Source organism: Muntiacus reevesi, chromosome 11 (assembly GCF_963930625.1).
Source record: "Muntiacus reevesi chromosome 11, mMunRee1.1, whole genome shotgun sequence".
NCBI classification, from domain to species: Eukaryota; Metazoa; Chordata; class Mammalia; order Artiodactyla; family Cervidae; genus Muntiacus; species Muntiacus reevesi.
This window is the reverse complement of record NC_089259.1, coordinates 42,398,379-42,411,300: the sequence shown is the minus strand read 5'-3', so window position 1 is coordinate 42,411,300 and position 12,922 is coordinate 42,398,379.

Here is a 12,922-nt window from a genome sequence, read left to right as displayed (position 1 = left end):
TGAAAATGCTGAACTAAATAAATGCTTCATTGGTAAAAATAGGCTAAAAATGTAATCTCCCTTATTGTAAGTGACTTTTCTTAAGTAATCTCATTACTTGAATATAGAACATTGAATGTAAATCTTTTAACTCTGATTTAAGAGGTAATATTTCCTTCTTTAAGAATATCAGGGTAATTCTAGTATAATATATAATATATAATATAATGTGCTGCACACATACACAGTCAGCTGTGATTTCCTAGCCATTGTCATGCACAGACATTTGCTTTAACCTAAACATATCAGGTATTTATGATGATTCTTGCAGCTTAGTTGATCTGGAGCTGAAATCTGACAATGCAGTCCGATGTATCTGTCTTCTGTGTGATTGCAGATTGCTCTCCTTTACTTTATTCGAGCTCTTTGTTTAGTTCTGTTTTTAAATGCAACCATGACCTTTTTAAAGAGGATCTTTTTAAAGCAAATCTATAACCATTTTGTCTTGAAAAGTAATAACCTTTGGAATTGATGACTATAAAATACATTAATTCATGATCCTCAAATGATAAAATAGATGTTTGTGACCATATATATCTGTACAATCCTACAGTTGAATAGTCTTTAAAAACTACTGGGAAGTAATTAAAGACATACTAATCACTTCAGTCATTTGAGAACAATCCTTGGAAATGAAAAACCTTTTATTTTACATAATATAATATGGACTGAAATGCTAAGATTACAAGAGTGTGATTAAACATAGTTTTGTCATCTAAAATAGTTTTCTCACTTCTTTCAATAAATACTTGAATAATAAATTTTCAAACGCATGTGAATTAAGCACTCAGCAAAAGACTGGCATTAAATTGAAATAATTACTTTTCTTACAAAAACGCTTTTGTGCTCACCAAAAATCCTTGGTATTTAAAGAATTCTATGACCACAATTTCTGCTCACATTTTTAAATAGCCTGTAGAAGGAAAGTACTAATTGTGTCCCTTTGGAACATTCAAATCAAAATTACTAGCTGGCCTGTAGAATTTGTTTCAAAGTGTTTCAATAGATGATATAATCACCAACCTACTGAAGTCTAGATATCCTTTGATTCCCTGTTACATGTTGTTGACTGCTAATATTAAAGGCAGAGAGAATGCTAAGACATCATCCTAACTTCAGGGAGTCACAAGCCCATATTATAAGAGGAGCTTAAGCACTTCAGTTATTTTGTTCACTCTCTCCCTACCATCTCATATACCCTAGTTCAGTTCAGTTGCTCAATTATGTCAGACTCTTTGCTACCCCATGAACTGCAGCATGCCAAGCTTCCCTGTCCATCGCCAACTCCAGGAGCTTGCTGAGACTCATATACCCTAAGTCATAGACTTAAGTAATATGAATTAAAATTAAAGCACTAGGTTTCAAATATTTTTAAATATAAGTTTTTCTTCAAAAAATATTTATTATTCAGGATATTATTTTATTTAGTAAATTTTTAATAAATATAAAAACATCTTGTATATCTGCAAGCCCATTTATACATCCATGAAATCCAGGAGTGTGTATATAGATGTTAACAGACATATGCAAACCTATGTGATGTGTGTGTGTGTTAGTCACTCAGTTGTGTCTGATACTTTCCGACACCATGGACTGTAGACTGCCAGGCTCCTCCATCCATGGAAATTTTCTAGGTAAGAATAGTGGAGTGGGTTGCATTCCCTTCTCCAGGGGATCTTCTTGGCTCAAGGACTGAACCCTGGTCTAACCACATTGCAGGCAGATTCTTTACTATCTGAGCCACCAGGGAAGCCCCTATACAAATCTATAGTCATCTGTTTATCTACCAGCCTGTCTATTTACCCATCCATCCAAATCAGTAATTAACACTCTTAAAGCCTGAGTCAAGCACATATGAATTCAACTGTCTTACCTGCTGTATGGCTGAACAAGTCAGTAAACCTCTCTATTTTTGCTCTTGACACTCTGTAACATAAGGCACTGATGGGTTAGAGCAACTAATTCTGCTTTCTGCTTCAGTAAACCAATTTAGGGGCAGAGAGATTGTTCATAGAAAACTCACAAAATGTATTAGTTTATTGCAGTATGTGAAATTTATCATCTGGGAGATCAGTGTACACAGATCCTCTCACTGTGTTTTCAATCTCATTTGTTTCCAATTGTACAGTGTTAGAAAGCTTAACACCTATGAAGGTGTCCAAGAATATGCCTCTAGATAACAGAATCTGTTTGGAAAAAACCTTGGGCTTTCTTACACATTATCATAAAAACTGAATATCCAGATCATTTTTAATGCTCTACACAGGATTTGCCTTCAATCTGTCCCAGCACAAGGGTCTTTTCCAATGACTCGACTCTTCTTATCAGGTGGCCAAAGTATCGGGAGCTTCAGCTTCAGTGGGGAAGAAGGTGACAACAGAGGATGAGATGGTTGGATGGTATCACTGATTCAATGGACATTAACTTGAGTAAACTCTGAGAGATAGTGAGGGACAGGGAAGCCTGTGGCATGCTGCAGTCCATGGGTCCTGAAGAGTCAGATATGACTTAGTGATTGAGCAATACCACATAGGATCTATCTACATTTAGGATATTATTTAAAATAGAAATATATGTGAGAGGAGAGAGGCATTCATACAACAGGACATGGGGGATTCCTGAGGGTGGTGAAGTTTTTATCTTGAGGACTTCCCATGGTGCATTCTGAATTCTGTCCTAAAACTCTCCCTGAAACTGGAGATGTCTTACAGCAGAAGAGAAAATATGCACTGTTTCAAATGATAGAGCCATCTATTATAAACTTTAGTGTTTAGACACACATAGACAAATTTATAAGATTAAAAAATAAATTCCAGTAAAATAAATTTCAATAGAATTTAATTTAATTCTCCACAAATTAATTTAATTCTCCACCAATTAAAGAATAGAAAAAAATCAGTCAGAGAAAAAAATAAATCTCCCATACAGAAGACTGAGCTTCCCAGTGGTAAAGAATCTGCTGGCTTTTGCAGGAGATGCAAGACGCAGGCTTGATCCTTGGGTCAGGGAAGATTCCCTGGATCAGGAAATGGCAACCTACTCCAGTATTCTTTGCCTGGAAAATCCCATGAACAGAGCCTAGCAGGCTAGAGTCCATGGGGTCACAAAGAGTCGGACCTGAGTGAGTACACAGCACAGAATATTAACACTGAAGGAGACCCTATATAAAGTTCAACACGACGATACTGAAGAGAAAGATGAGGAGGAAAGGACATGCAGGGAAGGATTTTTGTCTAGGGCATTGCTTATTCATAATCTGACTATGAACCAAAGAGGCAACATTTGAGTTGAATCTGAAGCCTACAGAATTCATTAAAAAAAGTGGTTTCTTTGGCTGATTGGACCATTTGTTTAGTACAGAGAACCAAGTGGGTGGAGAAAAATTAATCATAAAAGTTTGAAGTTTTTACAGTGCAAACTACTCATTATTTATTCAAATTTTCATTTTTAATAATTGTTAAGCATATTTTAGAATATTTTATTTAAAATATTTTGTTTAGAATATTTTATGTAATAAATATTTATTATTTTAGTTTAGAATATTTTATTTAAAAGAAGATAAATATTTATAAAAAGTGAGTTATGCAATAATTAGTATGGGAGGTTGTTTAAACTTAAATATTTTGTGATATAAGCTGAAAATAGATGATAATATAGAGATTATTAGAGATATTGTTTATTTTTTCCCAGTATTGTGTATCTTTTAAAAACTCAGTCACCTTTTTGATCTCGCTATAACTTGTCTTTTTTTTTTAATTTTGTAAAATTTAAATTTAAATATTGTGCTTATACTTATGCATCAAATCTTAAAATAACAATATTAAGAAAATTCCTAATAAATTGCAGAAAAATATTATTTTATTAACTATAAGGACATTTGATAGTATGAATATTTACTATGCAAACTTTGATAAATATAAAGAAAACTCTAACAGACTGTAGTAACAGTGATCATACATTGATTTAAAACAAAAAACTGACTTTATGAATATTAAGTTCACTTTCTTCTGAAATATAAAATGTGTACTGAAAATTAATATGATATCTTGCATGTAAGTTACCATATTTTAAACAAAAGATATCTTCAAGAAGCATTTTAATCTTTGCTATATTTTCCATATAGTACTTTTTAATTCATATTTCAATGTTGACATGTTTCAAATAGAGAAAATGGACTGTTGTAATCCTTTGTATGGTGTTTTCATTCAATTAGCTCTATCTTTCTTTTTCTAAGCAAACAAGATGGCAATTTACTCAAAGTCAACCCGTAATAACATATATCAGCCAGAGTCGAACAAACACAGTGCTGCACATGCTACACCTTTTAAAATCAAACAATTTTAAATAAAAGCAAACATGAACATAAATAGCGTTTCCCTTTGGAATTTGACTGTTGACAGGAAAATGATAAAAACATAAAAACAGTTTGAATTTGTAAGGAAGTTAAATAATTCAGGAAATGTTTTATTAACTGATAGCAAAGAGAACAGGATTTTGGTCTGTGCATTATGCAGCAATGAAAGAATAAAATATATGATGTGTGGCTAATTTTTTTTAAACTCTTCTTAACCATATTAAAATTTCACAAGGTAGTTGAAAACCACATTCTTATCAAGCACTCACAAATATTGAATTCTGTTTAAATATCAGTTTTTCTCATAAATGTTAGTTGCAAAATTTCCAAATCTGAAAGAAAAAGTGTTAAGTACAGAGTTTTAAAAGAAGCTTGTGGTTTATATTTTTAACATATAATAGAAATTACAAGGAAGTAGAGTCTAAAACCACAAATAGATACTTTTATCCCATTTAATGTTTTTTGTTTGGAATCTTGGACTGCTAGTTGCATAAAAATATGACTCATATAATAAATAAGATTATCTCTAAAATATCATTGCAAAACATTTGTTTTTCCTTAGCTTTGATAAACTATAACAAAATTGAAAGAAATATGTAGTTCGATGCTCAATGCTATGTAACAGCCTAGGTGAGAGGGGAGTTTGGGAGAGAACAGATACATGTATGACTAAGTCCCTTTTGCTATTTACCTGAAAAATAACACAATATACTTCAAAATAAAATGAAAAGTTAAAAAAAGATATTGTTATGTGAATGGAAAGTTATAAATGTTCATAAAAGTATTTTTGTACTAAAATCATTAATTATAAAAGCAAAATTTCTTAGTATTTGATATGATTATTTGATATAATCATGTCACAAATCATGTAGACTTAGAATATGAATTAAAGACTTAATAGTTTAAATAATTTCAATTGCATATTAATGTAGAAATTTAGAATTATATATTCCTGGGTTTGAGTTATAGACCCTCTATTTACTAGCTATGTGACGTTTGGTATATTACTAATTTTTTATTCCAAGTTTCTTTATTTAAAAAGCAGATGTAATAAAATGTCTATGGTAAGACTGAAAAATGCATTTAGGAGATTTAACATAAGAGAGTTGTAATCAGATGGTCAGCCTTTATTACTCATTTTACTTTTTCCTGCATACCGCACAGTGCTTGTTCATGAGGGCACTCAGCGCACAGTGCTGACCCAAAATAAGTAAAACCAAAAAAAGAGATTATTTTACAACAATTGAAGAAAAATGTATATCCTTTCCTCAGGAACCTAGGTGTTTTCATTACAAATATGACGTGAATCATTAATATATTTAGAGAACTTCATGTTTGAACTCGCTGAACATTAGGAATAAAAAGTAGAAAACATGAAGGTGTACTCTCATGTGAGGCAGTGACACTATAAGTTAGTGCAGCTTGCTTGGTGCATAGGTCTTGGTACAACTGTTTTGCACCATAAACATACACTATATAATCAGAGACCAGACACATTCAAAACTTTTGGCATTGTAATTTGCTTCTGGAACCTCAACATCAAAATATAATTTAGAAAATGTAAAATAATACAAGAATAACATTATTTCTGTAGCATTGTTTAATATGAGAAGTCATTGGAGATGATCCTGACATACTTAAAACATAGAGACTCTGTTATATCAGGACCTGTGATTAGTGATTATTTATTATAGGAAAAAAAGAAAATACTAGGTTTGCAGCCATAAAGTGTTCTTTTAATTATTCCGTTGATGGGCTATTTTCTACCACTATAATGAATTCAATTACATGAACAAAGATCACAGACATAATATAAATTGTACATAAAGTAAAATAAAGTAAATTTGCTCAGTCGTGTCTGACTCTTTGCCACCCCATGGACTGTAGCTTACCAGGCTCCTCTGTCCATGGGATTTTCCAGGCAAGAGTACTGGAGTGGGTTGCTATTTCCTTCTCCAAGGGATTTTCCTGACCCAGGGATCGAACCCTGGTCTCCAGCATTGCAGACAAACGCTTCACCGTCTGAGCCACCAGGAAGCCCAAATTGTACATAGGAATATATAAAAGCACACTAATATAACAGAGCTATCATACAAATTAATATAGGAAAATATGTTTAGAAAATAAGGTAGTCAGATTTACAGTGGTTTCTTCTCTTCCATTTTAAAATGTTTATATTGATTTTTTTTAAATTTTTTTATTAGTTGGAGGCTAATTACTTCACAACATTTCAGTGGGTTATGTCATACATTGACATGAATCAGCCATGGAGTTACATGTATTCCCCATCCTGATCCCCCCTCCCACCTCCCTCTCCACCCGACTCCTCTGGGTCCTCCCAGTGCACCAGGCCCGAGCACTTGTCTCATGCATCCCACCTGGGCTGGTGATCTGTTTCACTATAGACAATATACATGCTGTATATTGATTTTTATATTGAAAAAAACAAAGAGAAAGCATTTCCAAAGTAAATCTAAATTTGTATTTTCACCTTACTACTCATCTTAGTCAGTTCAAAGTGGAATATGTGAAAAGTCTGTTTGCTGTGGCAAGAGTCCATGCATCTACCTACCTTAAATGCCTGTCTTATAGTTTCCCCCATCTTTCTACCATTTCTTTTTAATTTCCTATCTAGAGACATTAGTTTATAATCACAGATACAGGAAAAAAAAATAATGTTGATATGAAGAAATGAAGTATAAGTATTCTCATTAATCAGGGTCAATATTCAGAGTTGAAAGAATATATAAGAGAGATCACAAAATTGTCATGCTACTCTTCAAACTGTGTCTAACTGTATGTGAACATATATGATATGAACCCTGGATGTAGTGATTATATATTACCTAAACAGATCATTTGTGTCAGCATGCCCTTCACAAATTTTGCTAGCTGACACGGTACTCACACAATACATTTTGAGAAATACATCCTGTAAAACACATCTTGTACTTGTTATAAAGCAATCTCAGCAAGCACATTGTTCTATGTTAAGCATGCAAAGATTTCATATTAGTGAAGGTATATTAAGAAACTTGAAACAAAATCCTGAAGGATTTTTCAAGAAAGTTTTCATTTAAATTATCTTCTTTTTCAGTAGGTTTCTACATTTTTCAAATAATCTTTGAATATTATATCTCTAAATTATTTTTATAAACACCTTTATATTTCCATACAAAAATTTTAAATATGAAATTATTCTATTGATGTAATTTGCCTATGAAATATTTCATTCATACATACATACATATATATTCTTAGATTCAAGGCAAACTAAAAATTATTCACACATGGATTCACATAAGGATAACTAGATATAAATAAAAAAAAATTTTTTTTTCTTTCAGGAATGTTGATGATCCACTTTATCTCTCACCCAAATTATCCTTTCCATGGCTGCCTTGGCCATCCATAAAGGAAAGCAAAGAAAGTTGTTAGAAATGCCTAAGTAATAAATTTTACTGTAGAGTCTATTATTTCTGTTATCATTGTATTTTATTTGGAAGAACTTTCTCACTGAATGTTGTCTGTTTGCCAACCTGTTGATACTTACACAGAGTCTACCTCTAAGTAGTATAGATTAAAATCCTAGGAAAAAATGTTTGGCACAGTGTAAAATCCTTGATAAATTTCCCATAACAAAGTTCTTGATCAAAGACATAAACCCAGAGATTTATCTAGAAATACTAGAAATATGCATAAGAATGGTGAAGAAGACAATTTAAATAAAACTAAGATGAAAGGATAATAACTCTGGCTGATAATCCAAAAATCTCTGGGTACAGAGATAAATTCATTCATAAATAGTATTTCATTTTAAATTTAAAGAAAAATGAAAAGAACATAAAATTTTTTCTAGGAACTTTTCATATTAAAACTTTTAAAAACTCAGAAGATTAAATAACTTGCTTTAGGCTTTTCAGAATTGAAAACTTTGGTTGAATGACACCTGTTGTAAAACACAAATAACACTTTTAATGTCAAAAAATGTGGGCAATCATGGAATATCAACCTAGCATACATAAGTGGTTTATATTGCTTATGAATGGAGTTGGAATGCTAAAACTAGTTACAAGTGAAAAAAGCAAAACAGAGATAAGCATATGTTTTATCTTCTGATAAATATTTCATCTTTGATAAATGCTTTCTCAAAAATGGAAGAATCATGAACTGGTTAAATATTCAATATTTTCAAACATGTCAGACAAGTTTTATCCTAAAAACATGCAAGAGACAGAATTGATGCTATGTCAGCACAAAACACATAAAAACTAAGTAAAATAAAAACTTAAAAATAATCAATTTAGAAACCATATTTTATGTAGTGGACCCAGATTTTTACCCCAAAGTTCAGAAAATAGAGAGTCTATGATTTTCAGAAAAACTGGACTGATAGTCATATATCTTTCAAGGCAATACTAACCACGACACTAAGTAGTGTAGTATTTGGAAAGATATACAGTAAAAGTGATTGCTTAATGACAACTTTAAAATGAAAAATTTCTTGCCTAATTAAAAGCATGATAATTAATGGTACCCATATTGAACTCTTCTGGGGTTCTTATCCACTTTGAGTTACAAATCAAAATCTAAGAAAGTGCTATGCTTGTGTGTGTGTCTTCAAGACTAAAACCAGTTAGTGATATATGATTTATTCAAGTATATATTACCTAAAAGTTGTGAAATTATTTGGGGATTATGTGACACATAGAGTTCTGTGTAATACCTAAAGCTACTTAAGATATGGCCCATGGCCCAGGCCCAGGAACTGAATGACGCTATTGCTACCTTGATGATTAAATATTGACTAGTGACTTAGCAACAAAATCAGTCTTTTAAAGAGAGGTAATTCTGATAATAAATGCTAAAGTGAAATTAGCAAATAGATAAAAATTCCTGGCCTCACACACATGAATACACATAGTCTACAAACTCATGCACTGTCATAAGATAAGGCATTCTAATTTTGTACAGACTCTTGAATATTTATAACCTTAGTATGATTGATATTAGTCTTTAAGATTTGCTTCAGTTTTACTAGAACCTAATTGTATTTGTATAAACTCATCATATAGTATCAGTTTCAGGTACTAGAACCAAAACTGTAGATAGTGTCAGTTGTAACTGGAGTAAGTCATATCATCCTATAGGTGTCAGTCTATAGATATGGAAAACTGTGCTAAGATACACGATGAATCCAAGGAAATCAATTGGAGCAGAAAGGAAAAATGGCCTCTAGAGATTTTAAAGAGTGTAAATCTTGGGAGTTTAAATATTCATAATGTAACTTGGATATTCCAGCTATTCAAAGGGAGTGGTCTTTGTTATATCTTGCTTTATATTGCCTGATAGTAATACACATTTGTGGACATGAGGGTGTTGACCACAAATAGGATAAAAAATGTGGGTTAATCTTACAGTAAGCAAGGCAGGGGTAAGGTGACAAGATTACAATAGAGTGCCAGGGTGGGGACGTATTTTACCTTCATAGTTCTCACACATACTCAGTAATAGACTTTTCCAAACTGACAATCTAATATGCATTTTAAATTGAGTTTATCTCATTGCATGGTTCCATATCAAAGAGGAAATTTGCATGAAAATGTATCTACATATCATTAAAAACTATGGAGATTAAATTTGAGTCTTCTGGAATATGGAACAATGAATAACAGTGCAAAGTATGTACTGTTGCCTCTAAAACTAAGCCAAATCTCCTAGCTTTAAGATTTGATACCAATATCTTTCCAGCTTGCCATCACTAATTTACTTTATAGCCTCTTCAAATTAATCTACCTTTTTTCTCTCAAAACATTGTTTCATTTTTATTGTTAGTGTGATTTTATTTCACCTACATCTCAAAAGCCACATATGAAACACATGTTTATAATTACTATACACTATATCTTTTCTTCTTTTGTCCAAAATGGAATTTTTTTAATCTTTGCATTCCTAGCCTTGCAAAGGAGATTCTCTTAAAAAAATGTAGACTCTAAGATAATGTACTTTTACCTAAATTGCAAAATGTTTTCCTAAAATTTAGCTGATTTAAAATTAGCTAACTAATATTAGCTAAAAATATAGTTGATTTAAAATTAGCTAACTAAATCTAAACTTTTTTGTTTAAATTTTGAAGTGTGTACCATATATAGCATATGAATACCCCCCTTTTTTTCCATAAGTATTGAACAAAACAGTTAAAATTGTATAAAATCAATAAAACAAACTGGGAGCTCATTAGTTTGATATGAGTTTTAAATAATAGAATGCAAAATGGGTTCCAGAACTAACTTCCCCGCAAAATTTAAAATTAGATTTATATATTTTAAAGGGTATAATGGAATCAAAAACCTTGTTAATAATAGAAAAAAATAATAAATGACCACTGATTAATTTACCATGGTGCATGAACCTGATAGCTATTTACCTATTTAATACTTAATATTTAAGTCTTTTTATATATCATAAGAAGAAGGTACCACATTGATTCCCCCCACCCCCTGCCTCTTTTTAAGATGTCAGCCAAATTTCAGAGAACAATAGTAGAGGAAACTGATAACTTATTGAGCCAGTTATTGTTCAAGGATACTATTCAAACACTCACATTCAAAACTCTGAAATTAAGCTTTTCTCACATCAGTAATGGTCAGTGAATGGAGAGAAATAATTATTTTTTGGCAACATGAGTGTTAAAGGTTACATTCCTACTTTCCTTCATCTTGTACTGATAGAAAATGCAAACTTACACATATAAAGTTGTTTATGACTATCAGGGGAATGTGTAATTTCCTTGGTTCTGTCTCCTCACAACAAAAATTTACAGTGACGGAAGTTAAAGCCTTCTGCTCACCACAACTCTCGGACAGTGTTACAGCTCTCGAACAGATCAGTATTACAGCTCAGTTTTCTTTAGAAAATAAAAAGAAAATACATCCTTGAGGCATGAGAGTATGCCGACCCAAAAGACGCAAAGAGAAGAGAGAGACAGAGACAGAGAGCGCACCCGCGCAAGAGAGAGACCCCCATCCCACCCCAGGCTCTTTGGCTCCTCTTTTTATATGTTTTTTCCTCCCCCTGGGCCTACCTTATGTAAATTGGACTAGCCAGGAGTGCTGTTTGTTCTACCTGAGGTCCTCACTCCCGTCCTTGGACCTTCCTTTGTTCTAGGATAAAAGGACTTTTCCCTCCTTTGTCTTTTAGCCACCGCCATTCTGGACTCCTTTTTTCTATTCTAACTACCTAACAGGACTTTGGAATTTAAGGATAAAACTGACATCAGTCTACATACTGAATTACACTGGCATCCAATTGTGGACCAGTTTCCATGCATTCCACCCATTAAGTCTGAAAAACTATCACCATATTTCTTCCACACTTTTAATTAGCTTAAATTTGACACTTTACTGGTATATTCTGGTGTGTAAAAGCATAAATTCCAGTCATTTCCTACTCCTGGGGATCTTCCTGGACCAAGGATTGAACCCACATCTCTCAAGCCTTCTGCATTGGCAGACAGATTCTTTACAACTATGCCACTTGAGTAGCCCCAATTTACTACTTAAGTATTCAAATTACCCAAATTTTTAAGATGGAACTTTGAATTTTAGAAACATCCCTGCTAATATGGATGTTTCTTTTATGTTCATTGACTAATATATAGGCCCTTATACATCATAGGATTTTGTAGCTTAAATGAATTTTATAGGTGGATCAACTAGTCCAGTCTAGTTACAATAGTTGGCTAGTACTAGTCACTCAGTCATGACTGACTCTTAGCTATCTAATGGACCATTACCACCGTGCTCCTCTGTCCATGGGATTTCCCAGGCAAAAATACTGCAATGGATTGCCATTCCCTTCTCCAGGGGATCTTCCCAACCTAGGGATTAAACCCGGGTCTCCCATACTGCAGGCAGATTCTTTACCACCTGAGATACCAGGGAAGCCTCCCTAATTACTATATTAATGACTAAACTGGAGTAAGGATATTTTAGTGACTCAGTCAAAATTACACTATAGTTGGGAGACAACACAGGATAAAGCTATAGTCTTAATCTTTTCACTAGTAAAGTAGAGAAGAACTTAAAATTTCTAAAGGTGTTCATATAATTTCTATGTGTGAATTGTTTCCTCTGTTAATTCTGTTTTCTCAGTTGATATACCCATAGCCCTTACCCCTGTATATAACTTACAAAGATTTGTCCTCACTGAAGTGCTTCTTTTATCCAAAGTATACAAAGTGTAACACTAAGCAGACCCATTCCAGACTTGGAGATTCAGGAAGACCAGTTGTATTAGCAAATATTAAGTTCAGCTGCTTTTAGTGGAAACTTAAAAATAATATCAAATTAAACAAGCAGAACTCCATTTCTCTCATTTTCCAGTGAAACAAGAAAGGAGATAAATGTAGAACCAAAATGTCTGTGTAGACAAAAAGAGAAGAGATTCTTCAAACAAATGTGAGAATTGATCTTTTATGAAGGTTCAAGACTCTTGAACCTTCATAACAAGAGAAAAGATAGGACATGT